This window comes from Sebastes fasciatus, chromosome 3, assembly GCF_043250625.1.
Source record: "Sebastes fasciatus isolate fSebFas1 chromosome 3, fSebFas1.pri, whole genome shotgun sequence".
Classification (NCBI taxonomy): Eukaryota; Metazoa; Chordata; class Actinopteri; order Perciformes; family Sebastidae; genus Sebastes; species Sebastes fasciatus.
In genome coordinates this window covers 17,689,590-17,714,635 of record NC_133797.1, presented here as the reverse complement: position 1 = coordinate 17,714,635, position 25,046 = coordinate 17,689,590, and the positions used below count along the sequence as shown (strand labels likewise).

At 40.9% G+C, this 25,046-nt stretch overlaps 1 protein-coding gene across 1 annotated transcript in view; it reads right to left on the bottom strand.

Annotated features, from left to right (window-relative positions):
- foxe1 (forkhead box E1) overlaps nt 1-24,707 on the bottom strand; it is a 30,441-nt gene extending 5,734 nt beyond the window's left edge. The window contains exons 1-2 of the mRNA XM_074631347.1: nt 24,466-24,707; nt 16,875-17,060 (exon numbers count right to left, since the gene is read on the bottom strand). The gene's annotated coding sequence lies outside the window, so the exon portion shown is untranslated. The remainder of the gene's footprint in view (nt 1-16,874; nt 17,061-24,465) is intronic.
- Between the last annotated feature and the right edge of the window lie 339 nt (nt 24,708-25,046).

The following is a 25,046-nucleotide window of genomic DNA, read 5'->3' as shown; positions in this document are numbered from 1 at the left end:
ATTTTAATCGATTGACAGCCCTAATACAACATATAAAATATGATAAACAGTTCCTGTGGTAAAAACTACAACCAATAGGAATAAGAATGAAGTGTTTAAAGAAGCAGTTTATGGTTTATTCAATTTAGGTGCATTTATGCATGTAGAATCAATACAAATTTGAACCCGTCTTTTAAACAGTTCATTTGTGGTTTTAAGACACAATGTAAACACAGTGAATATTGTATTAAGTAATGCGCTCTTATCCATATGACTGTAATAATGTGTTTGATTGTGTGGTTTCTTCACTTGGTGATCTGACAGATGTGATGGACATGCAGTGTAGTTTGGAGTGGACCTCACCCTTTCCTTAAGACAGCTTTTTATGCTTGATGGCTACGAACAATTAGTGGTGACTCATTTCTCAGGAACTTGTTTTTATGAGAGCTCAGGCTCATAGTTGCCATAGTTTGCTTATGCATCACAATCTGGCACTCGTACAGCATTGACAGTTAATATTTGTTCACAAGACTTTTATCTCCGTGTTCGTGCTGGTGGATTAAAATATGAGTTATGCTGCTGAGAGGTGACTCTATTGTCAACATCTGTGATCAAGAACATTTTATAACATATTTTATATGTTGTATTAGGGCTGTCAGGTTTATGTGCTTAAATGATTCACAGTTCGTGCCAAATGGATCGTGTTGTGTAACTTGATAGTTCTCGTTTAGAAAGAAAAACGTTCACTCTACTCAAAAACAATATTTTGGCAGAGTAACAATGAATACAAATCTCATAATTATTCTTTAATTGCTTGTTTTTTTCACGTTAAAGCTGCTCTAATTATTATTTTTGTATTAACAACGGATGATTCATTCAAATCAGTTGCCTTCAGCTCTATGGAGCTTTTTAGCATTTTTCAGCTCATTGTTTTTGTTTTCCAGCCTGAAACCTTACCGTGCACATTCCTCATTGCTCTCATCAGAACCAGTTCAGGATGCAGCAGGCAACAAAAATAGCTCTGATAAACCAACTGTACATTACCTGCCCTGCGCCAAACAGCAGAAAGCTAAGGTTAGCGTCTCATTTAGCAGCTAACAGCCAGATATTTCCCCCAAGAGTTGGTGGAGACCAAAATAGAGCTAAAAGCAGAGTGAATATTGGATGTACATTCACCACGTGGACACAAACACAACTCCAAATGAATGATTATGTTGATCTGAATCTGCTGGATGTGTAAATAAGCAGCTGTTTGCTAACATGTTTGCCATATGAACTTTGTAAGGTGATATTATGTAAATGTTATGTTTACAGCTAAGTGGCCAAAAAAATCAATTAATGCAACCTTAACACACAAAATAACATAACCACCTTAAAGGGACTATTTGTAACTTTGTACGCGCATAAATGTAGTGGGTCGTCACACATGGTCGCTCGCATATGCGCGTTCGCGTGTAGCCGCTGTACCCTCCTCCTCTGCCTGCTCGCCTTCACTCAGACAGCTCAGCTCGCTCCACCTCTAGACGTGAACGCGCGCTCACTCCACACTGCAGAAGAGTTAGTTTAGCTCTGAGAATATCTAGTGAATGTACAGGGGACGTTTGTGCAGAAATAAATGCTGCAGCTCCTCCAGACCAACAGAGGTTTTCCGTGTCTTGTGAAGTGAAGGAGCTCTACAGAGATTTACGTTGTCTTCTTGTTACCGACCGGGTGCCGGTGTCTCCCTGCTCTCTCCGGCTGCGGGCGGAGAGAGCAGGGAGACACGCTGGAGAGCCCCGCTGCCTCAACCTGCACTTAGGCAGGAAAAGCCAACACTAGGATCAGATCTAAATCATGTTCATGGAGAGACCTTCGTCTGGTCAGCTAACATTACTGCCAAGCAGCTGAAATATAGAGTGATATTGTGGTTTTAGCTGACTTGTGTCGCCTCACTGTTTTGAGTGATGCTCGTTCAGGTATATTGAGAGCGAGCAAGCGCGAGCCCGACGCTGACTTTCGTTGATTTCACGGCCACAGGTGTCGCTGTTAAGAAGCATTTCTGAAAGTTACAAATAGTCCCTTTAAGAAAAGCTACTGTAGGTCCGAAGTGAATTATCACAATTACAACAACATTTTAATCAAAGATTATATATCAGTAAAAAAAAAGAGACAAATTGGATGCATGGATATGGATACATTAATATAACACACTTTTGTTGCAGTACTTGAAATGGAGATTTAATTACCTAAACATTTTTCATGATTTTTTATTTCTACCCTTTGTACTCTCACGCAGCGACTCAGCATGCATGCAAACTGTGTCTTCCTGTTGAAGTGTACTTGTGTTTGGCATCACTGAGTATAAGTTAGGGCCTCTGCAGCTAAGGGCCCTGGAGCCATGCATTGATGCCGCCATGAGAGGCCTCCACCTGTCCGTCACAGCACAGCGTGGAGACGCAAATGACGGCTGGAGGCTGGGACAGCTGCACAGGAGAGCAGGGCTGCAGCCAAGGCAAATGAAGAGCTCTTCACTTTGTGTCTCTCACATATACTTCTGGCTGTGCCAGAGAGAAACGGCTCTCTCCAAACAAAGACAAACAAATTAGACATTTGAATTTGAACACTTTTGACTTTAACCAGTTGATGGCTGCACGTATACAGGTGATGGATGACTTTAGGATTAATACTAGATGAAAACAGGGAACATGTCACACACAGCAATGTTCAAAAATTGATGAAAAGAGCAGATAATGGAAGATCTTTAGAAACTTATATGACTTATTTGGAAAAAAATGACCGCACAGCTAAACAATGAGCTGAAAGTTGCTATAAAACTCCTTAAAGCTGCAGTTTCACATGATAATTCTCTGTAGGTTCAGCACTACGAGTGACCCCTTTGTACCAACTGGACAAATGATACAACATCCATGTTTATTCCTCTTACGAGAGACACACATAAACACACACAAACACACACACACACACACACTGATTTAACGGCAGGCTCCCCGGGCAGTGCAGTGCTTCAGTTATGTAAACTGGCCCGGGTTTGGAGCAAGTCAACCGTCAGGATTTTGCATCCTCACCAAGCCCCTGCAGCTGCTAATGCAAACAAGAAACTCTCACTTTCTTCACAGTGGCCTGCCTGGGTCAGCGTTACACACTGAGTGTGTGTGTGTGTGACACACACAAACACAAACACACACACACACAAACACACACACACACATTCAGACAAACAGCTGTAGACTAAAATTGAAACAGAAATAAAAAGCTCTATCTTGCAACATGATATCCACTGCTTGAAAAAAAGGGAAACCTTCTCTCGCAAAGTTATTATAAGAAATGATTAGAAATACATTATGGTGCCTTTTAAAGAATATTGTAGATTTTTAGTAATATATTTTTGGTCTTTTGTTAGACCATAAAATATAAACATTAAAACGTCTGTAATCAATATTTTTCTTTGTTTGTAGAGACCAAAAACAGAGCTAAAAGGAGAGGGAATATTGGCCTTACGTTCATCAGGTGGACACAAACACGACTTAAAAATAAATTACAAAGTTGCTCCGTAAGTTTGCCATATCAACTTAAAAGGTTATGTCGGTGTTGTGCTTACAAATTGTTTCCGCTTAGTAGTAGGTAGTTCACCCAAGTCACCAAAATATTGCAGGTTTAAGGTGTGAACCGTTGTAAAACTGCCCTGTAAAGGGCGTCAGGATGGCACGGACAGGACAGAGGATTTTTGTTAGAACAGAGGTGTGCTTATAATGCTGCTCTAACTTCACTGCCTCTATATTTCTTCAGTGAAACCACTGGCCCAGCCCCCAAAAAAGAGGACATCTCATTCAGAGGGAGTCTTTTAAGGCCTCCGTATAGGCCCATCACCTATCAGAGTCAATTAAACATTGTTAGATTAGTTTGTACTGCAGCATCAGAGCCAGACCAGCTCCATGACTTTAAAAAACGCTCTAAACTGGCGGAAAAACTGGCATGGCCATTTTTTTCCAATGAAAATGGGTTTCTATGAGTACCCACGAGTCTCCCCTTTACAGAAATGCCCACTTTATGATAATCACATGCAGTTTGGGGCAATTCATAGTCAAGTTAGCACACTGACACACTGACAGCTGTTGTTGCCTGTTGGGCTTGAGTTTGCCATGTTATGATTTGAGCATATTTGTTTATGCTAAATGCAGTACCTTTGAGGATTTCTGGACAATATTTCATTGTTTTTTGCTGGTAATTGATTTCTAATAATAAATGTATGCATACATTTGCATAAAGCAGCATATTTACCCACTCCCATGTTGATAACAGTGTTAAATACTTGACAAATCTTCCTTGAAGGTACATTTTGAACAGTTACTGTAAAAAAATCTGCAATTAATTTGTGATTAATCATGATTAACTATGGACAGTCATGCGATTAATCGTGATTAAATATTTTAATTGATTGACAGCCCTAATTTATAGATTTGGTTTATTAATGTATCAGTAGGTAATCAAATTATCCACCTTTTAATTCACTACTCATAGTCAGTTGTGGATCAGGTTTTCTTTGTATGACTCTCACACAGAATGACTCACCGCTCACCTGATAGAGACAGTATCTCTGTCCTGTACTGTAACAGAGCTCACAATTATAGTCATGCCTGGCTGCAAATGTCAGTGCATCTATGTCAGTTTGGCTCTGTTAGGATCCATGTGTCAGCACCTCATAGATGTCTCAGCCTGCACAAAACCCACGCGGCTGCACATGAGCATTTTACCCATGCCTGCACCTGAAAGGGACCTCAATTGCACAACAGGATCGCACGTTAGGATGGTTATAGAAGTCGAGCACTATCCTCCTTATTTTGTTCTACTTCATTAACACAGATTCATTTCTCTGTGTGTGTGTGTGTCAGCTGTCTGACAGCGAGGCAGAGAGGAGGGTGGAGGGGGGAAGAGTCAGAGGAGATCAGTTGTTACCACACCGAGCTCTTGTGGCCTTGGCAAAGTATTTCCCATGAAGTAAAGCTTTTGCTGTCTTTTCTCTTGAGTTGTGCGGTGCAGCTCATCTTTGTGTGGGCACGTAATGGCACGCAATTCAGTCTACAAAGTGATGTAACTTAAAGCGGGGGTAGGCAACTTTGGAGAAACCAGCAAGAGTAAACTAGATTTTGAAAGTATCCAGCTGAAAAAATCCCACCCCCTCCCTTCAGGCCTCCCTCCAAAGCCACTCCCCCAAAACACATGAACGCCCACTGCCTGACTACTACTGTAGGACGAGTCCACGAAAGGAGATCAGCGCCTTGTTGTCATCGCTAACCGTATCCAACTTCCTCAATTAGAGTACGGGCAGAGTGGTCAGGCTATTTTCATACACCGTTCGTAGCTATATATACCTACTAAAAGTAATGCACTGTAAATTTGTATACATCCCACAAAATCTATTCTTATGTAGCCTAATCCACGTGATCGTGAACCTGGAAGTTTAAAGAGCGTCAAACGCTGCATGAGAGGAGGTCGGGGTGGACGGGTGGGTCAAAAAATACTGTACTTTAGACCGGCGTTCGTACCCCGTGTAAAACCTGAATTCATGTTGATTTGTCACGTAACTTCAGGACTTAAGTTATGCCACTTCCAGTGTTATTTTAACCCAAACCACGATCTTTTCCTAAAGCTTACTAAGTAGTTTTGTTGCCTAAACCTAAACAAGTCGATCTTTCCCTAAACCTCACTAAGTCGTTTATTTGCCAAGTTGTTTCCTGTGAAGACGGAAGATTACTTTGAAAAGACTGTATGTTTGTAACGAGAGTAAATTGACACATGTTAATGGATATTCGTAGGAGAACGCACAAACATTTTTTAATAACTTTTCGTGTAAAGAGAATTCCAACAAATATAACAAAAATATGCTTCTAAAATAAATTGCCTACACCAACTTTAAAAAAAGGTTATTCTACACTAAAAAATGTTTTTCTGAAATAGCTAATTTGCTTTCTTGCCGAGAGTTAGATGAGAAGATTGATATCATTTTCTACAATATACAGCTACTGCCAGCGTCCGCTTAGCTTAGCTTAGCACAAAGACTGGAAACGGGGGGAACAGCTAGCCTGGCTCTGTCCAAAGGTAACAAAAATCTGCCTACGAGCACCTCTAAAGCTCACTAACTAAAATCTTGTTTGTTTAATCTGTAAGAATAGTATGAAACAGTCCCGCACATAACCCAAAGTCAAACCACAACCTGTTGTTTTTACACGTTTTTCTGTGGAATTAAGAAATGATATATAACGTGTTAAATTTAATTTGGAGGTGCTGGTCAGCGGATTTTGTGACCTTTGGACAGAGCCAGGCTAGCTGTTTCCCCCCCCATTTCCAATCTTTATGATAAGCCAGGCTAAGCGGCTATTGGCTGTAGTTTCATATTTACCACACAGACATGAGAGTGGAATCAATCTAGTCACCAAACTCTTGGCAAGAAAGCGATTTAAGTCTGTTTTTTCAAAATATCCAAAAAACAAATGCACAAACATTTCCCTAATTAAAACTGGCTATCTTACACGTAGATAGAGAAAAAAGATAAGAGTCCTATTTTGGAAACGCTCACCCTAACATGACAATAACATTACCAGGAGGTGTATGGTTTAACACTTTTCATTACGTGTTCTGAGTTGTTGGTATAGCCTGTGTGAGAACGGCACTTTGCCCAAAACGTATCTCCATTCTGCAGCAATAATGGACAGTTCATTTTTTAAATCTTCTATCTCAAATTGATCATAATCGCTGCTTTGGTCGCAGGTATTGCAATTTTTCAGTGATTCACAGCAAGGTTTTTCGTGTGTGTCATTTCTGACAAGCTTTCACCGCCGCCTAAATCCTCTGATTCCTAAGCAGGAAGATACAGGTATTCATCCAGCGTCCACCGATATCCTTGAGCAAAGTGTCGTGTTTTCTCAGCTGTCAAATTCCTGACATGTCTTTTTAAGCTTGGCAGATGGAGCACTTGTGAAAAGGACCTTGGCTCTGAAAATGCATGTTTGTCATTGTACGATGTTGAACCTGTTGATTTTTTTTAATATGTAGAGATGATTGATTTCTATATAAATGAATCATTAACAGAAAGTAGATTTTGTAAAAGAATAGGTAATACCTCCTCAAATGATACAGGCTGTTCTCATTCACTGTTTGTATTTCTACCTACGAAAAGTAATGCAATGTAATTCGTATATAACCCATGTAGGCTAATCGTTAGCCAAGACGTGCCGCGCTGTCTCTAATGAAGTCAGGTGACATAGTATAAAGAGCGACAAAGTCTGCGTAGAGAGGAGGTTGGGGTGGATGGACGGGTAAAAAACAACAACACAGGACTTACTTTTGTTGCGTAACTCACATACTTAACTAACGCCACCTACTGTACATGGGTTAGGTAACAAACATACTTATTTTAACCCAAACCACAATCTTTCCCTAAAACTAACAAAGTATTTTTGTTGCCTAAACAGGTTCTGCACTGCAGGGGCTTGCACAGGCGCATTGATCGCTCGTATTGCTGAACATTCGTAGGAGAACGCTTGAAAAATAACATTTTGTAAGATATCATGCAAACTGTTGAGGATACGTTGAATGATAAAACTGCATAGTGCACTATTCCCAAACCTTTCTGTCTGTGACTCCTCAACTTCAACAAAACTTTATTATCCCCCTAGGGAAATTTGAAAAATGGTCTTAAGCCCCAGACACACCAAGCCGACATCAAAGAACTAGCAGCGATGAAGGCCGACTCTTGCGTCGCCTCACGTCGCTTTGATGTTGGCCAACAAGTTTCACTTGAACACAACCCAAAGAAGCCGACATTGTCATTGTGAAAATATCTGTATATTGGAACGATCAGATGAGATGAAGATGAAAAATGAAAAGAGCCTTCTGTATTTTCCTCTTGACTTTACTCATTTGCTTGCTTTCTTCACTTCCGTTTCTCTTCTCGTGCACTGATTCACTTAAGCTGAACATTCAATCAGAGTGATTTCTCTCACCGACGGGCTCCGCCGCTTATTCAACATGTTGAATCGGCCAAAAAACCTCCAACAACAGCAGACTAGAGCAGATGGTGCTGGACACACTACAAAAACTAGGCCGACAGATGCTCACCGACGGCTCCAAACTGTCCGACGGCCGACCATTGGCTTGGTGAGTCAGTGACTTTACACCAAACACAGATGTATAAGATACATTACAAGACTAAGAGTCTACAGCCACACAATCACTCAGGCTGTATTTAAGCACAGCAATCTTAGTTTAGTTTGTCAGCATGCCAACATTTGGTAAATATCAACATAAGCTAATTAATACTGCTGAGGTTGATGGGAATGACATTCATTTTTCCAGGTATTTTGTCATAAACCAAAGCATATATTGAAATTCTGACCTGATGATGGCGCTAGAGGAAAAGTCAGGGAATCACCATTACAATTGACCCTGAGGAGGACGTGAATGCTTGAACCAAATTTGATGTCGAACCATCTAATAGTTGTCACTAAAAACACAAATGTCAAGCTGCATATGCCTGATGAGATACAACTCTCTGGTATTTAAAGACAACAATAAACATCACATTGTGTTGTTAATCATCTCGCGACACATAAAATAAGAACCACAAACACAGTTCATTGATCCGCCTTGTAAAGTCTTTACACTTCTTTGTGAATTGAGAATTTAGTTTGTTTAGTACTCGATGATAGTTTAATTGTTAGTTGGCAGAGCTGGATGAGAGTACGCCTCGGTTCTTGAAAGGTTACGTTAAATAAATCCATTGTTGTTGTCACTGGATGATTACAAGTCATTATAGGTCATTAGTTTCACATTGCATTGTGTGGTTAAAATTTATTGCCAGATAATTAAAGCTCTTTACAACTGAGAGAGATAACACACATGGCGCTAGTGGCAGCAGATCTTTGTGCATGAATTGACTGAGAGACTTGAGCATGACCACTCAAACAGGATGTGGTGCAGAGCGGTCCACTTGTGTCTAGAAAAGACAAGAGAGGTAGCAGTGTTTTGGGTGTTGTAGGTCTCATGCATACCTGTATCTAGGCTGTGCAGAGGGAGGTTGCTCTTCTGACTCAGCCTTGCATGGTAATTGGCCAGAGAGAGAGAGAGAGAGAGAAATCTAGACTGGTATGTTGTTTCTTTCCAGTGCCACCTGTGCGTCTGTTACAGTGGGATTTGTATCTCCTCAATCATTGACACATGCGGATTATCTGTACTTAGAGGAAAAAGCCAATACAAGCCACATCTTGTGTGCAAGCAATCAGGTACTCAAACACAACATATCTTCCCCTTTGTGGACAGAATCTTTTAAAGATCTGCTACCAGTATAATTGCTGTAATTAGACCTTTAAAAGAATGTTATTTCTATGTAACCTTTCCCAATTGTAAATCTAACACATGTTAAAAAACACCCTGAAGCAGTATTGTCTTGAAACCTGTTTGATTGATGACGTATGTGACTTAATGTGGATTTATTCTCCTGGTGTTTAGCGAGTTGGATAATAAGTGGCCTTTGTGGTTTTGTCATGAGGTGCCCTGGGCTTGTGCTTGGCAAAGATAGTCAAATTCAGGTGCAAACACAGGTTAAAGTTGGGTCAACTGTTGAGGAAACATTACAAGTGAGTGAGTAAGCCAGAGAGAGAGATGAGAGGAAATACTGTTGAACAATGCTGATAATCTCCCTCATTAGAAACCGACTCACCTGGATTTGTCTCTGTGCAGGTGCAGGTGGAAGTCTGTCCCAAAGCAGATACTTTCTTTTTCTTTGTTTGGCTTTCACAGGTGTTGTCATGGTCTGTTCAACATCTATGCTGTCAGGGGGTTTATAGTAACTGACATTAAAAACTGTATGTCTATTAGTATTCATACTGTATATAGAATAAGTCGGACAGAAGGAGGGAGATCATTGAAAAGGTTCATACTAATAGTGTGTCTGATCAGTAATCCTTCCATCCTGTACCTGCTTATCGCTGAGGGTCACAGGGGCTGACACATACAGTAGAGACAGACATTCCACATTCATACCTACAGGCAATTTAGAGTCGCCAATTAACCTAACCTGCTGTATCTCTTTGGACTGTGGGAGGAAACCAGAGCCCTTCGACTCAAATATCAACAAATATAATATTTAAATGGATAGTTTCGTTTTTTTGAGGTGGGGTTGTATGAGGTACTTATCCATGGCACTGACTATATTACATACAGTAGATGACGGTCCGCACGCTCCCAGCTTGGAGCAGCAGACAGGAGTTACTGCAAGGAACCAAAGCCATGTACTACTGTGGACGGGGACCAGAAAAATTAATTTTAGCCACCTAAAAGAAAGACCAACCTAAAAATAAAACAATATCAGTTTAAGTGTATGCTATATTTAGAATATTTTCATTAGTTTACCTTGCCGTTAGACAGTCTATGTTTCCAACGGGTAACTAAAGATGTTATCTATGCTTTCGTCATAGCAACCAGACTCCATTGAAAAAAACAGTAGTTTTACCAGAACACGGGAGTTACTGCTTTGGCGAGAGCATTACAACGGCTTCAGTTCCCTGTAGGAAACAAAGATTGTATAGATATCTCATGGCAAGGTAAACTAGCGGAAATATTCTAAACATGGCATACACTAATGGGCTTTTTTTAGGTGGCTATAATACGTTTTGCTGCCGGTCCTGTCCACAGGAGTACATTGCTTTGCTCTGGTGTCGGTGCTCCTGTCTGCTCTTCCAAACTAGGGGCGTGCCGACCGTCATCTACTGTAGATATCACACTGCTTACTTCATACAACCCCACTTCAAAAGACCCAAATCATCCCTTTAAAGCTCATATGATACAGATGTAATGTATGGAGAGTGATTTCCTCAGTTGGTCTTATTTATGTTGATTTGGCAACCATTGTTGTGATAGTCCATCCATCTTCAACCGCTTATCCGGGATCGGGTCGCGGGGGCAACAGCTCCAGCAGGGGACCCCAAACTTCCCTTTCCCGGGCCACATTAACCAGCTCTGACTGGGGGATCCCGAGGCGTTCCCAGGCCAGAGTAGAGATATAATCTCTCCACCTAGTCCTGGGTCTTCCCCGTGGTCTCCTCCCAGCTGGTCGTGCCTGGAACACCTCCCAAGGGAGGCGCCCAGGAGGCATCCGTGCTAGATGCCCGAACCACCTCAACTGGCTCCTTTCGACGCAAAGGAGCAAGGACTCTACTCCGAGTCCCTCACGGATGACTGAGCTTCTTACCCTATCTCTAAGGGAGACGCCAGCCACCCTCCTGAGGAAACCCATTTCGGCCGCTTGCACCCGCGACCTCGTTCTTTCGGTCATGACCCAACCCTCATGACCATAGGTGAGAGTAGGAACGAAGATTGAACGGTAGATCGAGAGCTTTGCCTTCCGGCTCAGCTCTCTTTTCGTCACAACGGTGCGGTAAAGCGAATGCAATACCGCCCCTGCTGCTCCGATTCTCCGACCAATCTCACGTTCCATCGTCCCCTCACTCGCGAACAAGACCCCGAGATACTTAAACTCCTTCACTTGGGGTAAGGACTCATTCCCTACCCGGAGTAGGCAAACCACCGGTTTCCTGCTGAGAACCATGGCCTCAGATTTAGAGGTGCTGATTCTCATCCCGACTGCGTCACACTCGGCTGCGAACCGATCCAGTGAGTGCTGGAGGTCGCAGACCGATGATGCCAACAGGACCACATCATCTGCAAAAAGCAGCGATGAGATCCTCAGCACACCGATCTGCAAACCCTCCTCCACCCGACTACGCCTCGATATCCTGTCCATGAATATCACGAACAGGATTGGTGACAAAGCGCAGCCCTGGCGGAGGCCAACCCCCACCGGAAACGAGTCCGACTTATTGCCGAGGATCCGAACACAGCTCTCGCTTTGGGCGTACAGGGATTGGATGGCCCTGAGAAGTGCCCCCCTCACCCCATACTCCCGCAGCACCCCCCACAGTATCTCCTGGGGGACCCGGTCATATGCCTTCTCCAAGTCCACAAAACACATGTAGACTGGATGGGCATACTCCCAGGCCCCCTCCAGGATCCTTGCGAGAGTGAAAAGCTGGTCCGTTGTTCCACGGCCAGGACGGAATCCGCATTGTTCCTCTTCGATCTGAGGTTCGACTATCGGCCGAACCCTCCTTTCCAGCACCTTGGAGTAGACTTTACCAGGGAGGCTGAGCAGTGTGATACCCCTGTAATTGGCACACACTCTCTGGTCCCCCTTTTTGAAAAGGGGAACCACCACCCCGGTCTGCCACTCCTTGTTGTGATAGTATTTTACTAACCAAGTTAATTGCTGAGATCTGATTGCTAAAAAGAGAAGAAGTCAGACTGGGCAAGAAACAAGCAGTCAGATGATCAGACAGGTTTCTAACAAACCTCCAGTTTAGCCAAATTTAGTCAGAGGACAAAACGTTGAATGGTGAAATTATTTCACAAACTGTCAGTTGTAAACATCCATCACAGTTTACAGATTAAACTCTTGGTTAAATTTGACCTAATGTGCTTACTGTGCAATGAGGAATTATTACCAGCATTGTGGGTGTGCTCACTTTTGGTTTTACCTCCAAATAAAGTGGTTTATATTCTGTAATCTGGCTAAATCATTGCCTGTCTGATAATCTGAACGCTCGCATTTCTTGCCCAACCGGACTATATTGTTGCGATGTTGCTGTTTCTCAGCAGTTCATTTATTGAGCACAGTGTTGGCATAACTACAAAAACAAGACCCAAGTTGTAGTAAACAAGAATTACCATTTAAAGGCAACAATTGGAGACAAAGAGCCATAAAAGCTCTAAATCTAGAGCTGAAAAAGGGATAAAGGAACAGACGATGTGCAGAGAAGATGGCACAAAGGTAGTTAATATGTTGTATTAGCAACCCTGAAAAGATAACAATTTAGTCTGGTTAAAGAAAACACACACATTAATCTATACGTGTAAGACTGTGTTGTTCAGGAGGATTAAACTTTGATGTCGGACAAGTTATTCTGGATCCTGTCAGAAAATAACAGACTTTATTTTGATGTCTTGGTCTTTCTGTTAAAAAGGCGAAACCCGACCAGAGTCAGCAGACAGAGAGAGACTGTTTAACACCTGGATGCAGGTTGAGGCCCTAACTCTGCAGATATACAGTTATAAGGTTATTAACGCACAAAGTACTAAAGCCAGGACTTTGCATTGCGTGTGTGTGGCATTGAGTTTGCACGCCTAAGTGCATATATGCATGTACGTGTGTATGTGTGTGAGAGAGAGAGATTTTGGCTGTGCTTGCAGGGTGATAAACTCAAGCACCCACACTCTGTCATGCATAGAGAGGCTTCAGCTGCACAATGGCAGCGTGATGGGTGTGACTGTCTCCGGGATTAAAGCAGGAGAATAGATCCAGAAACGGACAGGTTCCACCGCCTCGCTCGCTCTGCTTTAAGACTCTTCCTTAACACCGACCGGGCAAATCCTGACACTCTTTAATGTCACAGTATCTGCAGCAGTCTGAGTCATATTTAGTTTTTTTTAAAGTGTGAGTTGTTAAATGTTAAATTATACTTTTAAAGGCCCCAGGTCTGAGCCTATTCCCCATGTGAACTGACACCTTTTTTAAAATTTATTCTGACCCCCCCACCCGCAGGTTAATTGATTTGTTTGTGTATCAACTTTTTGTTTGGGACACCATTTGAATGGACTGGTGGATTTGCACACCAAATGTTGTCCCATTGTACTGTTTTGCATGCCGTGCGGCTGGCCCTTAGCCTGGCACCATTCGTCATGATGAAAGCACTTCTCTCTGGTTCACTGTTGGCTCACACTTTAAAACCTTTTACAAGCTAAACCACTGTGGAGAATTTATGACCAGGAATAAGCTACACTGAAGTTAATGTGTTCAGTCCTGCCAAATAACTCTGACTCAAACCCAGTTCTTCCTACACACATAGCCTGGTGTAGTAAGCTAATTGTTTAGTGTAGATAAATTATAACCGAACAGCAGTATCATCCTGTCTGCAGGGGTTTTATCAGCCTTAAAAGCTTTTCTGAAGGTAATGATACTGGAAACCTTACATATTATTTGTTAATATCTATATTTTAAGGGAATTTTATTGGGAATTGCTTGCCTTTTTTTTTGCACCCTGGTTTTGGTAGAAGTCTTGATTGATTACCTTTTTTTTTTTTAAATCAATCTTACAATTTTAGTAAAATCTTTAATGAAACTATTTGGTATGTTTTTTTTAATTAATTTCCATGAAACACATTTGTCATCTTTTTGTTTTGTTCAAGCATTTTACCTTCATTTTATGTCATTGTGTACTCTCGTGTAAGTGACAGACAAATAATGAGGAGGACAGAATACAAATTGGTCCTTTTGTCACCTGGAAATCATTAGGCAACTGTGAAAAAAGTAAAGGCTTCCAAAAAGAGAAAGGACATAGAAGGTTTATGTTTGGAGGAATAGAGTAGAAAGCTATAACAAATGGTAGTGAATTGGTTTAATTTGTGTAATTTAATTATTTAATTAAATTTGTCGTATCATCCATGTAGAACCACTAATCTGCCAAAAAAATGAAATCAGTTTGGCTGTTAATGGAGATGTTTAGTTCTTTATTTTGTGGATATATTAAAATAAAACAAAAGAGAAGATATATACAATACCATGAAGTGGGTTTAAAAAAAACCCTGGGGGCTTGTAAAAGGAACCCACCTAACATTGAAATTAACGACAGCTGTATTTCAATTTACAAACAGATATAAATATTTGTTAAATATCTAAAAGAAAGAAAAGTATACTATTTCCAAACAAGAAATGCTAGATATAAAAAGACTAGAGTTGGTGACCATTCTAGGTTTAACATTTCACTAAGTTTAAGTTATATACTTTGACAACCTTAATAGATTTGGCATGAAAATGGGCAAATATGAAGGCATTGATCACTAGCACAACTTATTCAACATCATAAATGTTGATTCAAAGATACTGGTATCAATATTGACCTTCAATATCTTTATTTCTGTGGCTGTGATCATGTCACATACCTACATTTAGTTAATTTGTCTTTTTCTTTTTACAATCACCTTCTCAAACTACCCACATGCAACAAGTTCACAAGCTGGTGAGAAGTTAACAGATGTGTTCACATCGTAGATTGTGTATAAAGATGGACCACATGTCTCCACTAGTCTCCTATAGTCTGTGGTTCACATCTGTCACATTCTGTGTACCATCTATGTAATCCTCCCGAAACAGAAGAATACGGCCTTCCCCTGAAGGTATTATCTCAGGGGGCGGTTCTAGAGGGGGCCAGTGCCACCGTAATATTAAGTCTGGACGCCCCTTTTACACCCTAACTGTGGCAAATATTTTCATACATTTTTCCCCCCACATTTACTGTATCTCAAGAGAGGAGAAATGTAATTATTCATAGCAGTGATAGGTCATAGACTGTATTTAAGAAGTGGACGTAGTCATCCTGGCGTCACCCATTGGTTTGTGGACTGTTGTTTTGAAGCCTCGAGTTCGGTACATTTTGGTATTTGGTTGTCACCATGTTGTTTTTTTGCAACCAGAAGTGACATGAGAGGGTGGAGCTAAAAACAACCGAATGCTAAATATGGTGACCAAAATGTTACAATTAACTTTCATGAATTGAAAACACACCGTCCCCTCCAATGAATCGCCACCTTAATGTGGTGGAGGGGTTTGTGTGCCCTAGTGATCCTGGGAGCTGTGTTGTCGGGGGAAGTTAGCTCCTGGTAGGGTCTTCCAAGGCAAAGTGGTCCCAGGGGAGGGGCCAGACCAAGAGCGATTCAAAGACCTTTATGAATTGGAGCCAACGGACTTGTGGAACCTTGCCCAGAATAGGGAGACCGGAGCCCCCTCCTGGAGCCGGACCTGGGAGGGGAGCTCGCTGGCGAACATCTGGTGGCCCTGCCTTGGCCCATTGGGCCTGGCCAGGCACGGCCCGAAGAAACTTCATGGAGCCTCCACCCTGTGGGCCCACCCCCTGCAGGGATAGGCATAGGGGTCAGGTGCAATGTGAGCCGGGCGGCAGGCAAAGGCGGGGATCTAGGCGTTCTGATCCCCGGTGGAACGTTACCTCTCTGGTGGGGATTGAACTGGAGCTGGTGCGGGAGGTGGAGCGGTATCAACTAGATATCGTTGGGCTCACCTCCACGCATAGCTCTGGTTCTGGAACCACACTCCTGGAGAGGGGCTGGACTCTCTCCTTTTCCGGAGTTGCCCAGGGTGAGAGGCGCCGGGCGGGTGTGGGGATACTCACAAGCCCCCGGTTGAGCGCAGCTGTGTTGGAGTTGTCCCCGGAGAACGAGAGGGTTGCCTCGATGCGACTGCAAATCGCTGGGAGGAAATCTCTGACTGTTGTTTGTGCGTATGCATGTCTGTATGCACCGCTGCTCTTTCGCGTCTAAAGGGGCCAGCTGACATTGTGAATAAAGGGAGTGAAAGTGTTCTTTCACAATCATTGTGTGACATTCTTAGTTATCAGGGCTGATCCTGTCCTCACGGAGCCTCTAACCCTTTGAGGACCGGTCCGTACCAAGATGAAGCCTGAGATGTGAGGCCTGACACACCAAGGTTAACACATTTTCTCTCTGATTATTTGGGGTTACAAATGGAGGGTTTTGTGGTTATATTTTCAGACACTGACTTTTCTTCCTCTTTTGGATTCCAGTGTGTAAGCCTGAGTGACAGAGACCCTCACGGGGGACAGAGCTGGTGTTGGAAGTGAATCCTGAGCCGGAAACAAACTTCACCCTCCTTCAGACTGACGGACAAGCGTGGCGTCAGACCCCCAGAGACCCTCACGGTATGATTAACAAATATGCAAGAACACACACACACACACACATGAAATACCTCCTACCTGTTGGCACTTACACGCTCCTTTCAGTCCCCGCCTCCTCTCTCTGTACTCCCTCTCTGCTGCCATGTAGCTGCCGGACCTGTCTTACTGCCTCGTTTGTCATCTCCAATCACTTGCTCTTTGAGCGGCCCTGACAGACAGGGGTATTAGCTGCCTCTGTCTGGTGTTGAGAGCAGGGCTTTCCTGCTGAATAGAGAAACTATGTATGAACGCCACAGGAAAACATGTAATGACACACACTGGCACACTCCCACCAACAGCTGCTCCTCAGAGTGCACGAGCGTGTGCGTGTGCGTCTCAGCAGTCTTAACTCTTTTATTGGTTTATTTCCTTCTATTATTTTCTTTATTTCTATTTTCATACACCTTTTTTTTGCGTCTTCTTCTCTAGTGTGTGTTTTTAAGTGTGTGTGAGAGGAGGAGAGAAGTGTAGAAACCTGTGGTGGAGGAAGTACTCCAATACTTTACTTCAGTAAAATTAGCAATAGCACAATTTAAAAATGCTCCATTACAAGTAAAAGTCTTACATTGAAAACGTTGCTTAGGTAAAAGTATGTCATTATTATCAAACTGTCAAGAATGGCTCCATTCAGTGTTACACTATTTGTAATTGTATTTAGGGCTGTCAATTGATTAACGTATTTAATTGTGATTAATCGCATGATTGTGGATAGTTAAGCGTTATTAATCACACATTTGTTATCTGTTATCTGATTTGTCAAGTATTTAATACTCTTGTCAACATGTGAGTGGGCAAATATGCTGCTTTATGCAAATTTATGTTTATATTTATTATTGGAAATCAATTAACAACACAAAACAATGACTAATATTGTCCAGAAACCCTCACAGGTACTGCATTTAGCATAAAAAATATGCTCAAATCATAACATGGCAAACTGCAGCCCAACAGGCAACAACAGCTGTCAGTGTGTCAGTGTGCTGACTTGACTATGACTTGCCCCAAACTGCATGTGATTATCATAAAGTGGGCATGTCTGTAAAGGGGAGACTCGTGGGTACCCATAGAACCCATTTTCATTCACATATCTTGAGGTCAGAGGTCAAGGGACCCCTTTGAAAATGGTAATGCCAGTTTCTCCTCGCCAAATTCTTTCGGAAGTTTGGAGTGTTATTTATCCTCCTTGGCGACAGCATGACATGGTTGGTACCAATGGATTCCCTAGGTTTTTTCTAGTTTCATAGGATGCCAGTATCTTCACTCTACCTTTAAACCTGAGCCTGCTACAACCTAAAAATCACAAGTTGCGTTAATGCCTTAAAGAAATTAGTGGCGCTAAAACATATTTGCGTTAACGCGTTATTATCGCGTCACCTTTGACAGCCCTGATGATATTATATTTAATATAAATATAAGTAGCTTTTTACTGTTTTAGTTGGTCAAGGCGGTCAAATTTTAGCTATTTTATACACTGTTGAGTTTAATCTGTAACAATGCATCATATTTTCTAATATCATATGTTTTGTATATAAAATCTTTATCTTGTGTGTGTGTGTGTGTGTGTGTGTGTGTGTGTGTGTGTGTGTGTGTGTGTGTGTGTGTATTTGCGCACATGTTGCACAATTTTACACAAATACAACCTACACAAATCTTTACGCAACTATTTATACTTTTTGCTCTTTAACCTTTATACTGTTATCATAAAAATGTACCTTTAATAGTTCTAAAGCAAAGAAGAAATGTCTTATTATACTGTGTGGCAGCATGAATTATATCACTTGCTCCAGCTCTGAAGTCACATAATGGCAGTGGTTGAATGTAACTAAGTGCAATTACTCAAGAACTGTTCTTGACTACTATTTTGAGGTACTTGTACTTGACTGTTTCCTCAGTGTTACACCCTAAACAGCTGCATTTAAATACTTCTTACACGTTTATATATACGGATATAATGAGTACTTTTACTTTTGCTGATAAAACTTATGTACTTTTAGTTAACTAAAATTTTGAATAAAGAGCTTTTTTTAATTATAAAGCAGTATTTAACATTGTAGCATTAGTACTTCTACCACATCTGTAAAACTCTTTATATCGAGTCAAATATGAAAACCAAAGATGTCGTGACTTTTTTATGGCTGCACCATTTCATCAGAGGAATATAAAATGCTATATGTTAAATGCTATGTATATGCAGTCAATTTACTATTTATGATATCTGTAACATTTCCTAAAAGTTTGGCTCGATATACAGACTCAGTTTCCAGTTTATTAGGTACACCTAACTACAACTAATGTAGTCTAATACAGTGCTTCCCAAAGTTGGGTGCCTTTAGAAACCCAAAGACTTATTTTCATTTTATTTTATTATACATTTACAGTACATTTCATAGCTAGTATTTTGATACGCTATTATGGCTTCATTACAGTCAGCAGTAAAGACATGAAGGAGAGAAAGATGTAACAAATTAAGGGAGAGGTTGTACACTTATAATAGCGTTTCATTTTCATATATATCAAAATAAACATCAACATCACATTGTTGCAGCTGAGAATGGGGACGACACATCACATGGAGGGCTCCCATGAAAAAAAAAATATATAGTATATTATACACCCTATTTATATCAAATGAGGTTTGACTGAATACTGGAAAAACCTCTCAGTATAATGCAATGCTGTTCAACAGCCTCTAATACAAACTACACCCTCAAAAATGACAACAAAGATGAATCAACTCCTCTAAAACAGAAACTCATTTTACCAACTAATTAAGCTGTAAAAATAATGGCTGTGCAACATGCATCTGTAGTGATGGATCTTAAATGTTGAAGAGATTAAATAGATTTTTGTCCAGTGTGAGTTTTGGAGTATTTTTTAGAGTTTGATGAGGGTGTTTTTTGTAACTGTCTTTTTAAGAATACACACAGTTTATTCCGTATGTTTTGCATATTCGAGTAACTAGTAGTACCAGTTTTAGTGTCGTGAGAGTTACCTGAGTCTGACACCTATTGTTCCCCCGGCCTCTGTGAATATTTGGAACATGTCTGTAACCGGTGTGGGTGTCTTGCGGTCTGCTGCGGTTTGGGGTTGGCCAGAAAACAGATGCAGCCTGCCATTCATGCATTAAGAGCTGCGGCTGATTCAAGTGTCAAATATGATGGAGTGGCTGACTACTCTGCCAGTTTAAGCTTGCCATGGCTGGCTAGCTGGGCGGCTGACTGAGTGTGCAGCATCGCTCCTCTTTACACGCAAACTAAATGAATCGTTCAAATCCAACTCCGGCAGACAGGCCAGTTTAGCAAGATTTTGGAAGAAAGGACTTCCTCAACTTGGATCGAAACGGCTGCTCTGATTGAAATCACAATATTATCTTTTATTTTAAAATACACACTGATAAACAACCATTCAGCCGTTGCATGTTTAAAAAGATCTGTGTCAGTAGTGGTCAAGGATCATTTGGCTTTTAAACACAACAGGATCAGTTGTTAGAAAACGTTCAGCAGCTACGTAAGTGAGTCAGTGGCTGTAAGACAGGACGACGGAGGCAGACACAATGGCTGCGAAGGAAAACGAGCCGCCGTCTCTCTGTGGCGCGGCGTCCAAGCAGGCCACCCACCAGGAGAGAAGGTCTGAGGAATGCTTTTTACTGGATTGCTTGTCTTGTCGCCCCCCCCCTTCCTCCTCAGACCTGTGTCAGATGTGCCATTACATACATTACCTGGAAAACAGGAGTGTGTGTTTGTGCGTGTAGTCAGTGTGTTTCTGTTTGCCTGGACATGGGTTTTCCACGTGCACTCTGACCACCAGTGTTGTGGTTCCTTTGCTTTTATATCCATCTTGCTGACAGACTATGTAAGGAAAGACTGCACAAGAGGGTCTTCTCTTTTTATTACAGTTAGGGCTGAAACGATTATCTGATGGACAGAAAGTTGTGTAGTAATGTATAATTTTGATAATCTATTGATTGAAGTTGTTTAAAGCCTTTTGTGCTCCAGAGGGAGCTGCGTGAGGTTTGATAAATTGCCTCAAGTGATGTCACTTGCTACGTTAGCTGCTACTGGCACAACACGCATGATGCTCCCACTAAACTGTGGGCGGTTGAGTTGCATTGTGGTTAATCTAGGCGGTGGCGCTGGGTTTTAACAAGAGAGAAGAATGCATGGAATAAAAAAGACAATAACTCTGATTCTGTTGCGTCAATTTTGATCCTTAAAAAGAAGAAAAGACAACATACACCATGAGTCTGATAATGTTAGAGAATTGCAATTCTAAATCATCCTTTATGATGGTAAAATTAATATCTTTGGGCACTTGTCTTGGTTGGGCAAAACAAGCAGTTTGCATATGTCAACTTAGGTTAATTATTTTCTGACACATTATAGACATATAATTATATTATTTGAGAAAATAATCATCAGATTTTTTTGCTAATGAAAATAATTGTTAGTTGCAGCTCTATATAGAGTTTTATTAGGTTAATTCAAAGTTCAACTATAATAACTCAATCAGGATTCAAGAGAGTTTTGTTGTCATTGTCTTTGTCAAACAAATTACAGTTGCAAATTAAATCAGGTGCCGGACAGAAAAAAGAAAGATACCATACATAAAGAGACCAAGAGGCAGTCACCTTTTTAGAATCAAGAGAGGGGCTGCCACTAAGTATTTATATATTAACTTCATATTTAGACATTTCTAAATTGATTTACTGCTAATTATTTTCCTGATTAATGGATTCATCTTTCTCTATAAATTGTTAGAAAATAGTGGAAAATGCCATCACAATTTTCTCAATTGTTCGATCAACAGTCTGCAACCCAAAGATATTCAGTTTACGCTCAAATAAGACAAAGAAAAGCACCAAGTCCTTGCAATCGAGAAGCCAGAACCAGGACATGTTAATAAAAGCTAATTAATGATAAATCAATTATCCAAAAAGTTGCAGATTAATTTTCTTTTGATTGACTAGTCAATTAATGGACTAATTGTTACCACCCTGAAAAAATACCAGGGGTTGCAACCTCTTGATATTTTTGTATAGGACTGCAACTAACGATTTTTTTCATTTTCTATTAATCTGTCTATTAGTTTCTTGATTAATCGATTAGTTGTTTGGTCTACAAAATGTCAGAAAATGGTGTATAAATGTCGATCAGTGTTTCCCAAAGCCCAAGATGACGTCCTCAAATGTCTTGTTCTGTCCACAACTCAAAGATAATCAGTTTACTGTCATAGAGGAGTAAAGAAACCAGAAAATATTTAAGAAGCTGGAATCAGAGAAAGACTCAAACTGATTAATCGGTTATTAAAATATTTGCCGATTAATTCAACAGATGACAACTAACCTATTAATCGTTGGAGCTCTACTCTACAAACTTTTGCTTATTTTTATTTTATCTTATATCAAGAGGTAGAGACTTGATACACCGGCTGCTGATGACTCGATTGACACTCATTTTTGGTGGAGAAGGCATGGCCGAAATGTTGATCTATATTAGTCCCGGCGTTGAATATGCATATAAGTAAATTAGAAGAAAAATGTAATTAAATGAGTATTACGATAGATTTTAGTGTGCAAACTCTTTTTGTACGTGAGCTTTTGCTAGAGTCTCTGCCCGTAGTGTTTTCTTCTTCTACCTTCAAATAAAAAAACTGTAAGAGAAGCTTTTATGTTGTTGAACAAACTTACGTTCTTAGCACAAGAAACTGCATACTAACCTTCCACTTAAACACACTGGTATCGACATTTTCATTGTGTCAAAATAAAAGGAAATAACAGATTTATAGATCTTTGGCAGCCTCTGATTCATCACTTGCTCAGTGGTCTACTGTAAGTGACCTAATCAATAGGGAAAGGGACAAATTGAACTGGAGGACATTTCTGTGCAATACGGAGTGGATTTGCTTGTACACCTCAGTAATAGAGGTAAAGTGTAATAATTATGAGTAAAATGTGTCCTTTTTAAGATCCTTACTGTGTTGATCAGATGTCCCCTTTATTTTTTCTTTCACTCCTCCCTCTTTATGGATGCACAAATACCGATACCGGATCAGATATCGGGCCGATACTGACTCAAATAACTGGATCGGTGAGAATATGGCCGATCTCTTCAATTCAATTCTATGTTTATATATAAGATTTACACTTGAGTTGTAATTCCTGTTACAACTCAAGTGTAAATTCCTGTTTGAAGATTTTTTACCAAGTTGCTGGTGTACAATTTATTTATTAAATAATAAATAACAAATACATTTATATCTACATATTTATTTAAGAAAGCGATGTTAAAGTCAAGCCTGATGTTTTCTTACACATACAAGAATGATCCCAGTCACTTCCACACAGTGAGGCTTACAGCTTGTTAATTATACACTGGTATCAGATCGGTACTCAGTCTCGGTCGATACCCAAAGCCCAGGTATAACTATCGGTATCGGGACTGAAAAAGTCGGATCGGTGCATCCTTATCCTTCTTATTGCTCAGGCCTTGTTTGACGTTTGATTGTGATATTGTTGGTATTGTTGTGATGACACATAAACATATCTATCAAATAGGATACCAATTGTAAGTAAGAGAAAAAGGCAAAAGTGCCAGTAAAGATGAAATTGACTCATTATCTGTGATTGTGTGTGTGTAACTCCACACTGAGCAATGTAAGTTTGCCGCCACTGGAGGGCGCTTTACTTCTAGTTTCAGTTGTTTTACTGAGCAGCAGACTTAGTGAGACTCCAGCACATAGCTGGCACTGTTTCATAGGAGACGCCCTATATTAATAGTATCCACCTGTACACACATGATAATGGTAGTCACTGTATCTTGTGGTTGGCACAAGTGTTTGTAGACTTGATCTGCGACATGTCAAACAAAGTGCAGGCTGTGTCTATATTTGCAGTTATCAGTAGAGCGACCGGCCACAGGGTGTGTGACTGTGAGGGTGACATGCTCTGATGCTGTTCAAAAGAACTAGCTGACTCAGTTTGCTGCAGGACGTTACAGCAAACCCCCTCGATACTGGACCAGTGTCAACGCAGCAGAGCACCGTATTAGTGTGTGTGTTTAATGTGTGTGTAGCAGGGGAGAGTAGGGGTTAAATTGTGCATGAAGAGAGGGTGTAGTCAGACTGACTGGTGACAGATAATGGGTGGGGACCAAAAGGTGTCACCCCACATCTGATGTTAACTGTCATACAGTTATTATGAGCCGGCTTATCAGATTGTCTTACAGTTACTCATATCTGATGCATGAAAGGCAGACTATATTATAGTATCACAGTTTCACAGTTATTTTAAGATGGCTCTGCGCCAAGAGTTTCATGTTGCAAAACACTTCATTTACGGCTCATTTAGCATGACAAATAAAAACTGTTTTTAAGATAAGATAAGATTTTATCACAACAGCACAATTTTGTATTGCTTTATTATTACATTTTAAAGTAAAATGTTCATTATTCTCTTCAAAACATATGCAAAGTATGCAATAGTGTTGGGTGATATGTTGTGCCATAGTGGGAGATCAGCTCAAGTTGATCAGATCAACTCGACAGAAACTAAATAAAACTCACCAAAACCGTCGTGGTTAGTCTTTCCAAAGATCACCAACTCTGGTTTGGTTGAAATTAACCCTTAACTTACCGAGTTGAGATGTGAAAGTATGCCAGCCTTGCACGTTGTTTTGCCCCGCTGTATCTCTGCCCCTGAGTGACCACTTGTGATCGGATGTCACACATGGCTAATACAGCAGATGTTGTGACGTAAGATTACAGGAATGTCTGTAGTAATATCCCACATATTCGTGAATTTGGGTAAAATATAAGGTTATCGTCTACTGGCGGTCCCCGGGGACCTTCATAGTGCTGACACTGAGCTTCAGATTCGGGGATGAGAGCGGGCGGGCCGTCAGCTCTGTGCAGAGCACTGGAACAGAAACACTGACACATCACCAACAGTATACTTCCCATGCCGAGTCCAATAGTCTGTACAAATACAGCCTCTCTCTCTGCCTGCTGAACAGTGGCTGAGTGGCTCTCGTCCTTCGGAGGCAGACCTTATAGAAATATCACAGTCTAAAAATACTCCATTACAAGTAAAGTCTCAAATTCAAAATGTTACTTAAATAAAAGCACAGAACTATTATCAGCAAAATGTACTTAAAGTATCAAAGTAAAAGTACTCATTATGCAGAACGGCTCCTTTTACAGTGTTATATTGTTATA